This window comes from Marmota flaviventris, chromosome 13, assembly GCF_047511675.1.
Source record: "Marmota flaviventris isolate mMarFla1 chromosome 13, mMarFla1.hap1, whole genome shotgun sequence".
In the NCBI taxonomy this organism is placed as follows: Eukaryota; Metazoa; Chordata; class Mammalia; order Rodentia; family Sciuridae; genus Marmota; species Marmota flaviventris.
The window spans coordinates 72,793,782-72,810,641 of record NC_092510.1 but is presented as its reverse complement, the minus strand read 5'-3'; the positions used below and the strand labels follow the sequence as shown (position 1 = coordinate 72,810,641).

At 37.4% G+C, this 16,860-nt stretch overlaps 1 long non-coding RNA gene across 1 annotated transcript in view; it reads left to right on the top strand.

Annotated features, from left to right (window-relative positions):
- The first annotated feature begins 390 nt into the window (after nucleotides 1–390).
- LOC139701525 (uncharacterized) overlaps nucleotides 391–16,860 on the top strand; it is a 115,212-nt gene continuing 98,742 nt past the window's right edge. The window contains exons 1-2 of the long non-coding RNA XR_011704049.1: nucleotides 391–523; nucleotides 9,073–9,139. This is a non-coding gene — a long non-coding RNA (uncharacterized lncRNA). The remainder of the gene's footprint in view (nucleotides 524–9,072; nucleotides 9,140–16,860) is intronic.

Genomic DNA, 16,860 nt, shown 5'->3' with positions numbered 1-16,860 from the left:
TACTGATACATGGTTTTACATTTGACTATGTTCTATTGGTGCGTGGCCCTTAGGTGTTCTGGGATGGTATAGCTTTTTATTTGTTTTTGTTTTAACCTGTCAATTCCTATTCCTAGAAAGGCCATAGAAAGTAATGGTTTATAAAGAATAATAAATGGCTCTGTTTACTTTAGTACTGAGCTGTTTCCCAGGAAATATTTGATTTCCCTAGCTGGATGCCGTAATTGCAGTAGGACTTTATATTTACATTGTTTATTTTAACAGGAGTTTATTCTGTGCGTCAAACCAAGGCCTTCAGATGTATTCCGTAATCAAAGCCCCTGGCGCTCAGGGAGGCAGTAGGGAACAGATTGGAGTCAAATCGGCTTGGCCTGGAATTGTCAACTATGTGTGACTGGGAGGTCACTGCACTACTTCCTCACAGGCAAAAGACAAACAATAGAACCTGCTCAGCCGGAGGGTTAGGAGGACTCCATGGAATAATGTGTGTACAGCACTGAACAGGATGCGTGGATCCTGGAAGGTACGCAGTAAGTTTGGCTCCTTTCATTTCTGTGTGGTACAGACAATGCCATATGCAACTTGAATAGAAGCATGTCAGACAGGACAAGGGAGGCAAGACTGGGCACTGCACCAGATAGAAGGAGCATCCATCACCAAAGCAGAAAGCAGTCAAGTTCAGAATAGATAGCAGAGATTAGCTTCCATCTAAAAGATTAAGAGGGACAAAATGAGAATTATGGTCAAAGAGTGTACATAACTAGAAATTAGGTATAGCACAGCGTGGTGAAGCATGATAGTTTTGGATTTAAAAGTTAAGGTCCAGAACCATTTTGGAGGGTGGATAACCTGGGACTGCAAATTGGAGCAAACCAGGACCTCTGGCATCAGTGGTACTTGAAGTAGAGATGATAATTAAGTCCCTTCTTTTGCTGGAGGGAATATATTTTTTCCCCTTATAATTAGCAGGTCTCATTTCCTCCGTTTCTGTTCCACTCACTCTGATAGGGATGAAGCAAGATTAAATATCCCTTTAAAAAACATTGCTTGACTGTTGTGAATTGTGCTGCTAAAAACATTGATGTGGCTGTGTCACTGTAGTGTGCTGACTGAAAATGTCATGCCAAGTGAAATAAACCAGTCCCTAAAAGTCAAAGGTTGAATGTTTTCTCTGATATGTGGAAATTAATCCAGAGTAAGGGGGGGGGGGGTGGGAGAAAGAAAGAGAGAAAAAGTAAAAAAATAAATAAAAAAGGAGAGGGAATTTAATCAAAATAGAGGAAAGATGAGTAGAGTAGACAAAGGGGATTGAGGGGCAGAAAGGAGGGATGGGAAATGGAAAGAGCAATGGAATGAACTTTCGTGTGTGCATACATGAATATAGCACAGTGCATCCCAACATCAAGTATATCCACAAGACACCAATAGAAAAAACAACTATAAATAATTGCAGAAGATGAGTAGAGGGAGGGGACGGCTGGGGGGAGAGGGAAGTGCTGGAGACCAAATTAGAGCAAATTATATTCCATGTTTTTGTGATTATGTCAAATTGTATCCTAATGTTATATATAACTAAAAAGAATAAAAAAGTAATCAAAATGTTGCTAACTGATAGGCAAAAATAATCTTATTCACATTTTAATTTTTTGATCATTGAGATTTAACATTTTCTATTTATTTGTGCTTTTACTTTTTTGAAGTATCTGCTCATGCCATTTATAATTTGTTTATTAGAATCTTAAGATTTCTCTTATTAACCTGTGCATGCTCTGGATATATTGACTCTTTGTCAGTTATATTTCCTGTGTTTTTTTCCATTTGTATTTGCCTTTTCAGTTTTATTTTTCACTTTTAGGGCATATGGAATCTTAATAGCTTTACATAGTTAGCTATATAAATTTTTTACTTTAAAATCTCTTCTTGACTTTCAAGATGACTTCCATGACCTTTTCTCTGTGTACATTTATAAATATGTGTGTGTATATATATAGGCATCTTAAAGTTTGATTTTTACATGTTATTCATCTGAAAGTTATTTGATGCAGATACAAATTTATCACAGCATGTTTATCATGCATTACTTCTCTTCTGCACTAATTTGTGATCTATCTTTATTACATATTAAAGTCATATAAAATAAGCTCTGTTTATGTATAATCTCTGTAATTGATTTCAAGAATATTAAAGGGATCTTTTTTGCATTAGTGTTTTTGAGTATGGAAATATGAATAGTAAGCTTCTGGGTTGTATATTTACCTATAGCATCTCTCTGGGTTATCATGATTATCCCATGTTAGTATAAACTCAATGTTTTCAAAATATGATTATCAAGTGGTAAGATAGCCCATTCAAAATTATCTACAAATGTTAGTCTTTCCACATGTGGTCAAAGCTCAGCCACAGGAGTTGTGAAGAAATGGTATGTATCATGTTCAGTTTCATTAGCAGGGAGAGGTGAATTAAAAGAAACTCCACTTCTATACTATTTGTTGAACCATTAACTATTATTATGCCATTTTTATTCTTATGAATAATGCCTTTGTGCACTACTCTTCCAACAGGCTGGTGGCTGTTAATTTAGCAAATTTAATTTTATGAGTGAGAAAAGTTGCCCTTGTGTCAAGTTCATGAATATAATGCCTGTTGGTGATATAATTCTTCCATTATCAGCTTCATCTATCACACTTCTGGCAAGTGGCCAGAACTGTGAGATTAAACATGTCAAAGACTTATAGTGGTTCCTCTTGCTTAATTTCGCTTGTGGATCTATTTACTTATTTATATTTTACTCTAATAATGATATGTCTATCCACACTACATCTTTACTGAGGTGGTATATACTTTTTATATTAAGCCATTTCAGATCTGTTTTAGAATACTTCAATTGGTATTATTCTCTATTATTTATCCAGTGAGCTTGTCCATTGGAACATGCTGGTCTCTGGGCAAAGGATCTCCTTGCTCATTTGGTGAGTTTACTCAATCTGAGTTTTGTAACTGCTAGATTGTGCCGAGAGGTTCAGGCCCACTGAGGTATGCTCTATGACCACTGTGGCTGTCTTAGCATTTAACCATTTTATGAGTTTCTCCCTCCCTTTGGATTTTTGGTCTCTTATGTAAGGGACCCAAACAAACATAATCACTCTATTGCTACTAAGTAGAGCATCAACATTTATTTATTTATTTGTTTGTTTCTTAAATTTCTTGTTCAAAGTGACAGTGAGGGCTGGGGGTGTGGCTCAAGCGGTAGCACGCTCGCCTGGCATGCGTGCAGCCCGGGTTCGATCCTCAGCACCACATACAAACAAAGATGCTGTGTCCGCGGAAAACTTAAATAAATATTAAAATTAAAAAAAAAACAAAAACAAAGTGACAGTGAGTTTTCTATTAGCCCCTTAATTTCTGGTGTGCCATGCACTGGTTTTTCTAGACTCCATCAATTCACTAACCCATTGTATTTCCTCTTTTATTCCATAGAACCAAAAATACCAGCCCCATGGGTTAAGACACTTGGCTGAGACTTGATGTATAGATTCTATGGATGAAGGATAATTATTAGAATCAATCCTAAAGATTTGGTGAGTTTACAGAAACAGCCACAGAAAGTTTCTGTGAAAAACAGGCAGATTTTTTTTTTTACATCTAGGAATCAGACTGAGCTGGTAGTGGAAGAGAGAGCTATTTGAACATTCAGGAACTTAGGGGAAAATAGGCAGCTATTTCTGGAGCTTTGGTATTTTCTAGGATTTGTGGAGCAGAGTGTTTTCATCTATGTTATCTAATGTATCTGAGGTTTCTTTAGCAGGTTCAAGATATGATGGAGGAAGTAGATGGAACCTGTTTCAAAGCCTGGTCACATCAGGACCACAGGCAGAGTAGTAGTGTTTAAGCAGCCCAGGAGGAATGGTTCCCATCCCTTGGAGATGTAATGGTGATTGGGCTCCCAGGTTGTGGTAAAGAGATGACCAGGGAGAGGTTGAGCACATAATAAGCCTGACAACAGCTGAGATGTCCATTTATTATATAACATATAACCCCAAATATAAATTAAATTCAAATCTTGCAATTATGTTTGATTCTGCTAAGAGAGAATAGAGTTACTTTTGTTTTTCTTGTTTTGTTGTATTGTTTTGGTTTTTGCTCCTTGGGTCAGAGATCAGAGCTTACTTTGCACTTTGCTCTACCAGAAGAGTGACCAATTGAAGCTGAAAGGATCTGGTCTTAATGTGTCAGATCACAAACAGTAGTGCTGGGAACCCAGGACTACAGACAGGAGATAAGGATTTGAAGTAGTAAGGGATTCCAGTGTATAGATCAGACAGGGACACCCATTGAGCAAGGTTAAGGCTAATAAGTATAGCTAGGGTACGAGCAAGAAAAAGCTAGGATTTGGGGAAACAGAGGTTTTGTTCAAGATTTTAATTTTTAGAAGAAAAGAATAGCATTTATTATATAACATATAACCCCAAAGATAATTTAAAAGAAAAATTGGTCTTTGGAAGTATTAATAATACTGATCAAAGGTTAAAAAAATCATCAGTGCTTATTTGTGAATAGTACATAAATGTATCTTAAATATATATCTTGCTGGGTGCAGTGCCTGTAATCCCAGCAATTTGAGAGGCTGAGGCAGGAGGATCCCAAGTTCAAAACCAGCTTCAGCAACTTATCGAGGTCCTAAGCAACTTAGCAAGACCTTGTCTCAAAATAAAAAACAAAAAAGGCTGGGGATGTGGATCAGGCTCAGTGGCTCAGTGGCTAAGCGCCCCTGGGTTCAATCTCAAAAAAAAAAAAAAAGTATATACCTTCAGGCAGATGTACTATGATAGACACCATCTTAAGATCTCTCTCTCTCTCTGTCTTTTTGTCTCTCTCTCTCTCTCTCTTTCTCTATACACACACACACACACACACACACACACACACACATTCATAACTGTGTATAACAGAAACATAAATATAGAAATATGGAGGTGGGGGGAGAGAGAGAATGGACTCCTGCTACTCTGAAAATTAAGAGTTTAATATATATATATATATATTACAAAATTAGCTCCATTCCCTTCCTGATTGTGTGCTTTTATTTTTGGATTGCTATTTGCAATAAATGACTCAGAAACGGAAGTGAAAAATCATTTTACAGTTTGACTAGAGATTTTTTTTTCTGTTAGGCTTGTTGTAATTCTTACATAATATGAGTACAAATCTCTGAATGTTTATTAGATATCTGGGCTAGATTTCTGTAGAAAACAATACCAGCCCCCTAACTTCCATGCCTCTCTAATTATATGTAAACTTGTTTAAGATCATCAAGTACAATGATTCATCACTCCAAGGTGCTCTGCTACAGGCTACATTGTTACAAGACTATTGTTCCCTACTGAATATATTTATTTTGAGCCTTGGTTACTTTTTTTTTATTTTTAAAATAAGCTCCAGATCTCTATCTGTACTTATTATGTAAGAAATAATAAACACTTGAATGCATTTATCTACATTTAAAAAGTTACTTATTATGATAGAAACAGAAGGCTATGGCATTCATAGAAAAGTCTGTTCAGATTTATTGATATCATTATCAGCAGTATCATATTCTTCGTCATCATCATTATCTGTTACTATTGGTTACTATTGGTTGCTAATCACTTAGTTCAGGGATTATTATAAATTCCGATGGCATTTACAAATAGTATGTATTAAACAATAGAATCCATGCCCTTAGAAAAAGAAAGAAAAATGAATAGTGGTCAAAATGATAAGCAGTTCTTTAATTTCAAATGGGTTGTTTGACAAATTTTGTTTCTAAAGAAGTTTGTTTGATTTGGAATCCCTTTTACTGACTAACAAAAGGTGAACAAATGTTATTTGTAGGTATATATGTGCCCAGTTTTCTCCCCCAAACCCACTCAGGAAGTGAAGCTCTGTGTGTTTAATCCTATGAGAGACTGTCAGAGTGGGGGTGTTTTAGTAAAAACTTATCAAGACCCAACAGAGTCTTATAATGGAGTTTGCTTTCTCTTCTATAGTCCTACCCACATCCTGAAGGAAGACATGAAGATATATTTGTGCTTGCCATAGTGAGTTGAATTGTGTCCTCCCTGACCAAAAAAAAAAAAAAAAAAAAAAGATATATTGAAATTTGAATCCTAGGTATTTGTGAATGTGACCTTATTTGAAAATAGGATCTTTGCAGATGCAAAGATGATGGTCTTATTAGATAAGGGTGGGCCCTGGTTTCCTCATAAGAAGAGGTAAACTTGGACATGGGGCAAGGAGGATTTCTGTGTAATGGTGGAGGCAGACTGTGAGGTGATGGGTCTTGTAAGCCAAGGAATGCCAGAGACTGGGAAAGGACAAGGAAGGGAAAGGACAATCTTGTTGTTGTCTCCTGGCATCTTCACAAAGAGCAAGGTGCTGTTGACACCTTGATTTTGAACTTCTAGCCTCAAGAACTGTGAGGCAATACATTTCCATTATTTTAAACCACCTAGGCTTATGATAATTTGTTATGGCAGCCCTAGGAAACTAATATATCTTTACATAATCAAAATTCGGCCATTAGAAATTTCTCATCTGTCTATTGTTCCATGATGAACTGTGGGAATGAACTTATTAAAACAAAACTTAGCATGCCTAAGTTTGTTACATGGTTTAGTTTGTTATGTTAAAACATGGTAGTGGTAATATTTAAACAACTATACTATTAATACTTCAAAATGTAAATTTTTTAGTTCAGTAAGAATTTTTAAGATATGTGATGATACAAAGTGAGCCCTACAATTTGTAGAATGATTGTGACAAGATACGAATATATAAAAAAAATACTAAAAATGGTATAAGATGCTGTAATAGAAATCATGCCAATTCTTGCATCAGTTAGAGAACACATATTAAGTCAATCAGATAGTTAGATCTTTTTTTAAAAGTTTTTTTAGTTGTAGTTGGACACAATACCTTTACTTAATTTGTTTATTTTTATGTGGTGCTGAGGATTGAACCCAGGGCCTCACATGTGCTAGGAGAGCACTCTACCATTGAACCACAACCCCAGCCCTAGATATTTAGATCTTTTAAAAAGAAAAATCTTTTGTGTACTGGTGGAAATAAAATTTTATCTTAAGATTTCCAGAGAAGCAGGAGTCTATCACCTTGAGGGTTTACCTTCCTTCCATAATGCTCCAAGAGTCCAGGGACCTTAATGAGTTCAAAGAATGTAATCATCTTTCCAAATATTTCACAGAGGAAGAAGAGAAATGATTGGATTTTTGTTATTGTTGCGGCTGGGGATTGAACTCAGGACCTTGAGTATGCTAAGCACACACTCTACCACTGAGCTACACCCCGAGCCCCAGGATTGGAAAATTTGATCAGCCTTCAGCTGGGTCTCACTTTTCAACTTTCATGGTTTCGGCTGTCCACAAGTTACAGGGAACACTGGATCCTCAGGGTCTGATGCATCCTCTTTTACTCTTGTGATGATGTACTTTCTTGTCAACAGACCATGCAGCAGACATACACTTCATACCTTGACTACAGCCCCTTCATTCACATTCACATCAGTTAGGAGGACAGGCCCTACAGTCCTACAGTCCTGATCTGCCATTAACTAGGTGTGCAACCTTGGAAAAGTTACTCCAGCTCACAGTCCTCTGTTTTTAGTACTGTAAAATGTGTATACTGTTGTATCTCATAGACTAGTTGTAAGTATTCAAAAAGAACGTGTGTGTGAAATACTTAGGAAAATGCCTGGCACACAGCAATATTTATTATAGTGAAACAATGATTCAGTAGCAGAGGGTTGTATCTATATGCCTTCGAAGAGATTTAATAATGTGGGAGAAAAGTCTGTGATATAATTTTAAGGGCAGAGAGACAAATCTAATTTTATACGTAGTGTGATTTTTTTAATGTGGCAAAGAAAGTGCTCACCAAACATTCTGTTTTAGCTCCTTGACATTTTCCAACTCCCTCGCCATGCCTGGAATTATGTCACTAGTTCTAGACCAAGGGCTGTGATGAAAAAGTATGTGTCTCTTCTGGACAGAGGGACAGAAGAGCTGGTGTGAGGCCCTTAAGCTGTGCTTTGTCTCTTAAAGAGACCACATGTTCCAGATGCAGCAGGAAGTGGTGGGGTTTCCATCAGCCTGGGTCTTGATGGACTAAGCCCTTGCTAACTGTGACGGACAGGTAAGTGTGAGTGAGAAATACACCTTGCTGAGTTAGAACCCTGGGAGGTGGGGGTTAATTTATTACTACAGAAAAGACGTGGCCTATCCTAATATCCTTATTTTTATAAAATTCTGCCTAAAAGCTCTGAAGACAATTTCATCAAAATTTCAGTAGTGGTTTTGGATGAAGAGTGTGATTGTAGGTATTTTAAATTTTCTTTTATATTTTTCCTCTATTAAAATTTTAAAAGGTGGAAATTATGGGTTCAATTCATTCTAGGAAAATTTTGATCAAAACTGATTAAATCATAGGCATTGACTTTGAAATAATAAGCATTAGCTATTTAGAGACAAATTATTGATGAGAATTATTTTACTCTCTAGCACTGATACTCAAGGATTTTTTTTTTGAATTTTTTAATATTTATTTTTCAGTTTTCAGCGGACACAACATCTTTGTTTGTATGTGGTGCTGAGGATCGAACCCAGGCCGCACGCATGCCAGGCGAGCGCGCTACCGCTTGAGCCACATCCCCAGCCGGATACTTAAGGATTTACTGTAGATTAGTGGTTGGCAAACTACATGGGCCGTATCTGGTCTGTTGCCTTTTTTTGTAAATACATTTTATCGGAACACAGCCACGCTGATTTATTCAAGTATTATCTACGGTGTTTTAGTGCTATCATGGCAGGGTTGAATAATTGAAATAAAGCCCACTGGGCCACAGAACCTGAAATATTTAGTATTTGACTCCTTTCAGAATTTTTCCAACCCCTGGTATAGATTGTTAACCCTGAATAGGGCCAGGACTCAGATGAGAAAAGTGAGGCAATTGCCGAGTATAGCATGTTTTTTCAGAGAACAAACCAAGATTTAATTAATCAAGTAATTTACTATTTCCAGGAATCAGCTCCTGTGGTTATAGAAGTTGAGAAGTTCCAAGATCTGTAGCCACAAACTGGAGACCCAGGTGAGCCAATAGTTTCGTTCTAGTCTGAATTTGAAGATCTGAGGAGCAGAATTGATGGTGTAAATTTCAGTATGAGTTCAAGTTTGAATGAAGGTAGGAGAAAACCAACCTCCCAGCTTGAGATAGTCAGGCCAAGGGAATCCCCCGCTTAGCTAGCCTTTGGTTCTGTTCAGTCCTTCAAGGGATTGGATGAAGCTTACCCACATTGAAGAGGGCAATATGCTTTACTCAGTCTCCTGACTCAAATGCCCATCTATTCTAGAAACATATCTCAGGCATACCCAGAAGAAAAGATTAATCTGGGCATCCTGTGGCTAGGTCAAGTTGACACATAAAATTGACTTTGAGTATGAAATGTAAAGAGGCACCGAAAAAACTCAGCAATCAAGGTTAAATAACATTTTAATACAATATTCAACAAGTATTAATGCAAAAAATCCATGATGAACAAAATGTTGAAATTTTAAATAAAGATAGAATCCGTCATGGTACCTTGCCAAGCCATATTGGAGCCTAAGGCAATACTTATCTTGTCTTTATTTAGAATTTTGATAATTTGTTCATCATGTAGGGCACAGAAGTGCCCTAAATTCCCTCGCACAATGCTTAACATACAGTGGGCTTGTTACAGTTTTTCATCAATTTTGAATTTGTTAGCCCATGATACTGTGAAGGAGAAATTACAAAAACTACCTGGTAGAAGGCAGAACTTTATGTGTAATTCTATTCATCAGTTTGTCTATTCACCGACAAATATTGGCGGTGAGCTTTGCCTTAGTCCTGGACGTGTGGGTGCTATCCTAATTTATATGACTGCTTTATGCTGGTATTTTGGGATTTATTATGCTTTAAGCATAATTTTGAACACAATTTTTTTTTTGATATTTATATAGTCTGTAAAGACTTACTTGAATAATCTAAATACTTGCCATATTACTTTTTGGCCAATTATTTCTGGCATCCACTCCCATTTCTTAGTTGATGAATTCATCAGATAGCCTAATCTCATCCTCTCCTTTCAGGGTCCTCTTGTAATATCTCCATCCTCATTGGAAAATGGAATGTTCATTCCCAAAGTCAGGCTTGTTGGGATTCTAAGCCACATTTTTCAGAGTTCGAGGATCTGTGAAGACATGATCTTGAACTTTCATGATATGACATTTGAATGTAGTTGCCCCCCACCCAAAATAAACATTATACTGTTTTCTCATTGGCACAGACTCATGTTGATCAGTTCAGAGTTCTTGGATGAGAATAGGGAACATTCACCTTTGCCTTTCAAAGACCTGCTCTTTGAGGGGAAGGGAGAGAGAGAGAGAGAGAGAGAGAGAGAGAGAGAGAGAGAGAGAGAGAAGGAGAGAGAGAGAGAGAAAGAGAGAGAAGGAGAGAGAGAGAGAGAGAAGGAGAGAGAGAGAGAGAGAAGGAGAGAGAGAGAGAGAGAAGGAGAGAGAGAGAGAGAGAGAGAGAGAGAGAGAGATTGATTTTTTGATAAAGTTTGGGCAATAAAGCACCATGTGAACGGATGTAAAGTTGCATAAAGGTCATTAGATAAAACGTTTTAAAGGGATTATAAATAAGTAAATGTAGAATCAGCATAATTATACATTTAGTTTACAATTGAAAATCAAAACAGTAGCTACTCAAGTGCAAGGAAAGAATTGTGCAGTTCTGGTAAACTGGCAAATATATAGTCTGAATTACATTTAAAATGTTAGCTGGCTTTGTGTGAGATGTCTTCATTACCAGGCTTCTATCCCCCAAGGGCTCTTCTCCAGTAGGGAAGTAGAGGAAGAACAAGAAACCTTCCTCATCTCAGTTCTTTGACATGGATGAGGGGTGGTGGGAGTGAGGGAGAGGGAGAGAAAGAGAACACAGAAATGAGGTTTGAGGAAAGGGGGAAGTGGAAAGTAAGTGGAGAAGAGGAAAGGAGAAATGTGCAGTGGAGAGAGGGAAGAGAGCAGAAGAACAAGAGACCCGAGTTGGCTCCAAGAGTTCCTTTTTTGTGTGCTGCCTGAGATAACATGACGGAGGGAGATGTACGTACCCGTCACCATCGTTGGTGATGGAAACACACTTGGTTCATTATTACCACACAAGAGCCCTGCAGCCTGGTTGGATTAAGGGGGGGATGATGTGGGGGTGTTGCCACAGGATGATTTCTGCTGAAGGCACCGTAGTCTGAAGTTTGACAACATTCCTGCCCTGGTCCTTTCCTGTTCCCACAGTGAAGTGAGCTAAAAAGAACTGAACATCTACTCAGGACAAATGGTGACATTTCTGAGGAAGTTGCCTGAGAATTATGGCCTCCCATACCTCATTTTTCCACCGTGTTTGTCTCCCTTTTGGTTTTTCTAATTTTCTGACATATTTTGCCGAGGACCACCTATGGCATGTTGTCTAGAATGTGGGAAAATAAAATGCTCTCAAATGTAACCAGGGGAATTGGAATCTTAACATTTCTCTATTTTTACCATATTTTTGGAGAGAGAACCTGAAGGTTTTTTGCATAGGCATTTTTCTAACATCCCATAGCTGAGTCATGTGGAGGGGATATTTCTGCTATTATCAGTAATTGTCTTTGCTCTGGAGAAAACAAAAGGATAGAGTATGTCTTAGTATCTTCCACAGTATCTAGTCATGTGCTTTGTTTACAGAAGATTCTCAGTAAAATCTCACAAGATTATTAATTTAGTTTCTTTGTAGACAATGATATACACATGGTAGGAATTTTTCTATCCAATTATGAGAATTGTGGGCTCTAGGCCAAATTGTGTATCTGCTATATTTTACTACTATTGTGTATCTGAATTATACTGCTTTTTTTTTTTTTAAATTTGGTTTGTATCTTTGTCAAACCAAAATAGATGCATGGCTGGCAGAGTTCAAACAGAACAGGACTTATAAAGAATACAGCATGTCCTGGGCCATCTTTTCCCATACCCGATTCTTGGTCACTCCTCCACTTTCTCAGCTATTTAACCTCTCCATTTTAAAACAAAGCCTTATACTAACTTTAAAATAGTTTCATTTTGTGTATCAATGACTTCCTGCCATGGATGATGGAGCTTTAGCTTTCTTCACCACCCATTCCTTTCTCTTTCTTCTCTCCCTCCCTATTCTATAGGGAATGTCACTCTGTGGGTTAAGTTGACATTGAGAAATTCTTTAAACAATTCTTTTGAATGGTTGCATTCTTTGCTTTATCAAGTATATCTTTGGAAATTTATTTTAAGATAATAATCAGAGGTATGCACCAAAGATTTACAAACATGGATATTCATTACAATCCACCAGTAATTATGAAAGTGTAAACAAAAATCTGAAGTCTAGCATTAAGAGGTTTTTTGTTGTTATTGTTAAAAAATCTAGTGGGGCACGATGGCATGTGTCTGTCATTCCTGTTGCTTTGAGCAACTGAGGCAGTAGGATGGCTTGGGCCCGGGAATTCAAGGTCAACGTGAAACCCTGCTAAATATTATTTGTTCATATGATACATCATTAAAAAGAATGTTTGTGAAGACTGTTGGTACTATAGCTCATGATATAGAAAACAAAAAGAAGGTTATAAAACCACCAATCTGCCCAAATTTCCTTTGAAAAGAGTAAAAAATGTATTTACCAAATGGGAATGGAAGGTTTATACAAAAATGTTGAAAGTTGCTTTCTTTAAGATGATCATATTGAGAAGTAATTTTGTTTTTCTGTTTGGGTTTTTCTATATTTTCCAGAATTAATCATATTGCTAGATTGCTCTCTACAAGGGCCTACTATTTACACGAACACCAGCCAGAGATTGTAATGTATCATTAACACTATGTGGTATGGTGCTGTTATTTTTAAAATTCTTCTTAAGAGTGCTCCTTGGGGGCTGGGGTTGTGGCTCAGTGGTAGAGTGCTTGCCTCAGATGTATGAGGCACTGGGTTCGATACTTGGAACCATATAAAAATAAAATAAAATAAAGGTTTTTAAAAAATTTTAAAAAAAGAGTGCTCTTCTTCTTTTTATTTGTACATCTTTGTGGAATTTTGACATGAACTAAATGAATTTACTTTTGGCATATTTTATAGGAAGACACAAAACTGTCATGATAATGTACATGTTAATTTAACTGACAAAAATGGCACTTTTTTCTAACTTTCTTCCTTTGATTGTGCTGAAGAAATTTTTTTCATAGCTTCCTTTTCTTGTGTGTTGACCATTTTGTGAACTATTTTGTATTCACTCATGTCCTTCGATAGCAGATTTTAAGGTAGTCAGATGGTTGCAGAGATTATTCCAAATCTGAGAGGACTAGAATAATAAAATTGTGAAATGGACTTGTGAGACTTCGATTCTACTTTGACAGGGTTGTGGTGTGTATATAGTGTAGGCAGAAAAAGGTTAGGTCTTAGGAATTCAAACTTTTTTTATTTTTTATTATTCCAATTGTATGAATTTGTGGGGTACAGTGTGATAATTTGATACAGGCATATAGTGTGTAATGATCAAATCAGAGTATTTAATATTTCTCTTTAAACATTGAAAAACATATTAAATTAACATTTAATAATTATACATATTTATAGTGCATGCACAGTGTGGTGTTTCAGTGCACATATACTATATGTGCTGACCTGCTTTAGAAATGTTGATCTTTGCTAGCTTTTCCACCTTCTTCTAAAAGAATCTTTTGCTCACAGCTCGCTCATACAGTCTATTCCCTGATCTGTGGTTCTGCCTACCTACCAAGGGACAGGATTGTAGCGGATTGGAATAAGATGGGCATCTAATGCCAGTGCAGATAGTCATAGGCTGTTCTGGGATATTCTGTGATCCCCATGAAAAGATAGCCTGAGCTGTTTGGACTCCTTAGAATTTGGTATTGGAAAATCCTGAGACTGAGCCAATGAACAGTGGGGCCAGAAATTGCGACCAACACGCAGGTGCCCAAGGTTTAGGAGGAGTGGCCACACTGTATTGTGTGCTAGCTAAAACTGAGGGAAGAGAATGGAACAACCAGAGGAGACAGGGCAATAGAGAGAAGGGAAAGGACAGAAGCAGCAACACTGATAGGGTGGGGGCTGAGTTTCATAGTGTTCTTCTTTTCAGACAGTGGTCAGTTGATCAGTGAGTGTCCTTTCAATTTTCTTTTTCTTAACTTAGGTAGATCCTAGTCCTTCCAAGCATATTATAAAGAACTTGAATACTAGAACAAGACACATGTGATTTGCTAGGTAGTGGATGAATATTAAATTTTTTTGAGCTGTGGCATATATATCATAAGCATATTAAGTGAAGATTCATCTAGTAGTAGTATATAGGAGAGATTAAGAAACTGATTTGGGAAGTTATTACCATAAAATATGTGGGAGATAATTAAAGCATTGAACCAAGGGTATGTCAGAAGGAGGGTAAATGACTAAGTAGATGTAAAACATATAACAAAGGCAGAATCAACAACACGTGATCGGTTACTGGATTTAGGGGACAAGGACAAGAATGAGCCAAGTTGGAGCTGAGATTTTTAAGTTTTGAGGATTACAAGTTGGTAATATCATTAAGAGAAACAGGGAAGTTAGGAGGGTGGATTGTTTTGGAATGTGGAGAGGAGACAGCTGTTTAGTTTTGTGTCCATTGAGTTTCAGGTGACGATGGAAAACACTATGGAAATAACTTCTGTTGAATTCCTACCACCATGTTCCTGGCCCTGGATAGTGGTGAGGAGTTGAGGGATGAAGATGGATAACATGTGGTTTGTGTCTTTAGGAACTTCTAGTTTTATGGGTGAAGTTGTCTGTCAGTGGAGATGTTTTGTGGGTCCTGGGAGGGAGTTTTCAGACTGGATATCTGGTTGGCGATAGAGGATTGGAGAACAGAAGCATCAAAGGAGACAGTGAGGGGTTAAACCATGGAAACATCTTGTGTCATAGGGCAGGGGAAGGAAAGAAGAACCAGAGGAGGCATGGCCAGGACATTCTCAGGAGAAACTGGATCATATGGGGTGGGAAAGACCAAAGGAAAGGTGGGGGCCCCAAACCATCACTAATATCAAGTGCTGTGGGAAGCTTGAGAGATTGCGGTTGGATTGGTTGTCGGAGGTCACTCATGATCCTAGAGCGAATTTACGAGTAAGGGGCTAGTGAAGAAATGCAGAAAGCAGATGAAAACCACTCTTGTAATAATTTGGGTGTTGAAGCAATGATAAGTGGAGGAAAGAAGGAGGGAGCAGATGTCAAGTCAAGGTCAAGAAAAGGATTTAGTTTATTAATTTTGAAGACTAGTTCTACCTGAGAAGGCAGAAGAAGAGACAACTGGTCAGGAGGGATCAAGGGTTCAGGAGAGAGAGATGAATGAGCAAGTAAGTAAGGAGGTGGGAGTATTTCTATTTCTAATCAAGAGTGAAGGTGAAGGAGATAACTTGCCAGAAGGAGAGACCTTTCATTCTGGAGCCTGGAACTGAGGGGAGGAAAAACAATACACAAACAGAGGAATTCAGCGGGGACAAGAAAGGAAGTACCTCAGATAGCTTCTATTTTCTCAGAAAGGTAGCACGCCAGAAGTGAAGTCTTGTGACTTGGGGATTTTAGGAACCTAGAGGAAGAGAAAGTTTTGAAAGGCCACTAGAAGGAATGGAACAGGGAGTTTGTAAAAGAAGAACAAGAGGATTTTTACATGGTTTATAAAGAGATCATAGAGGGATGACAGTTGAAAGATGACCCAAGAAAAAGAAAACAATTGCAAATTCTAGTGGCATTCAGTTTTACAGAGTTCCTCTCCCCGACTCATATTACTTTACAGACAAAGATTTAATTTCAGGGCAGTTAAGCAACTTATGCATAAGTTGTTGGAGTTGTAACTCCTGCATCCCTGAATGAAAATAGATGTGACAATTGGTTATAAAGCTAATTAAGGGAATTGGTTAAATCTGACGAAATTTGGAAAATATGAAATTGACCCAACCAAAAGATCAATGCCTCTGGTTGTTGAACAAACATGATGGTTGGTCAGTGAATCACAAGAAGTGATTCAGGAATATTTTCTAAATTATAGTGTGTGTTCTGGGCAAGACTATTTTGTCAAATGTTTAAACAATTACAAGTGCATATAAATATTTAAATGTCTGATTTATACGAAATATCTGCCAATTGACTTATTATCTAAAAGAAACTCAGTTGTCATCATGCCCATTCTATAATGAAAGTCTAGTTTTCACTGTGAAAGTTACAGTTGTGGAAGATTCTCTGGAACATTATTACACATTCAGAAGTAATCAATCATTTCTAGTAATGGAATGAGGAAATTATTTAAAGTGTTTTAAAAAGTATTTAATTTATTCCCAGTTCTCAAGACTTAGTTCCTTAAATTTCTATAAATCTTCGTGAGGATGAGCTTTGAATTTTTGAGAACTCATTTTTCAGCAGAGCTCCAAGAAAGGTTGAATTCCCTTAGAGGTGTTAGTGAAGACAGATGCCCATTTGTCATTGTGGACAGGATCAAATAATAACTTTATCTTGAGTTTCAGTAGTGATCATCAGGGGCCAAGGACAGTGATCACAACTCTTCTGTGTCATTTCCACATGCAATTTTTGTAACCACAGACAGAACAATTGTCACGGTAATAGGCAGAATATTATCATTGCTGCTGGCTAGACAAGTCTCCGGACCTTTCTTTTTTTCTTTCTTCTCCTCTTCCTCCTCCCCTTCATCTCCCATCCCCTGCCTCTTCTTCTGTTCCTGAAAC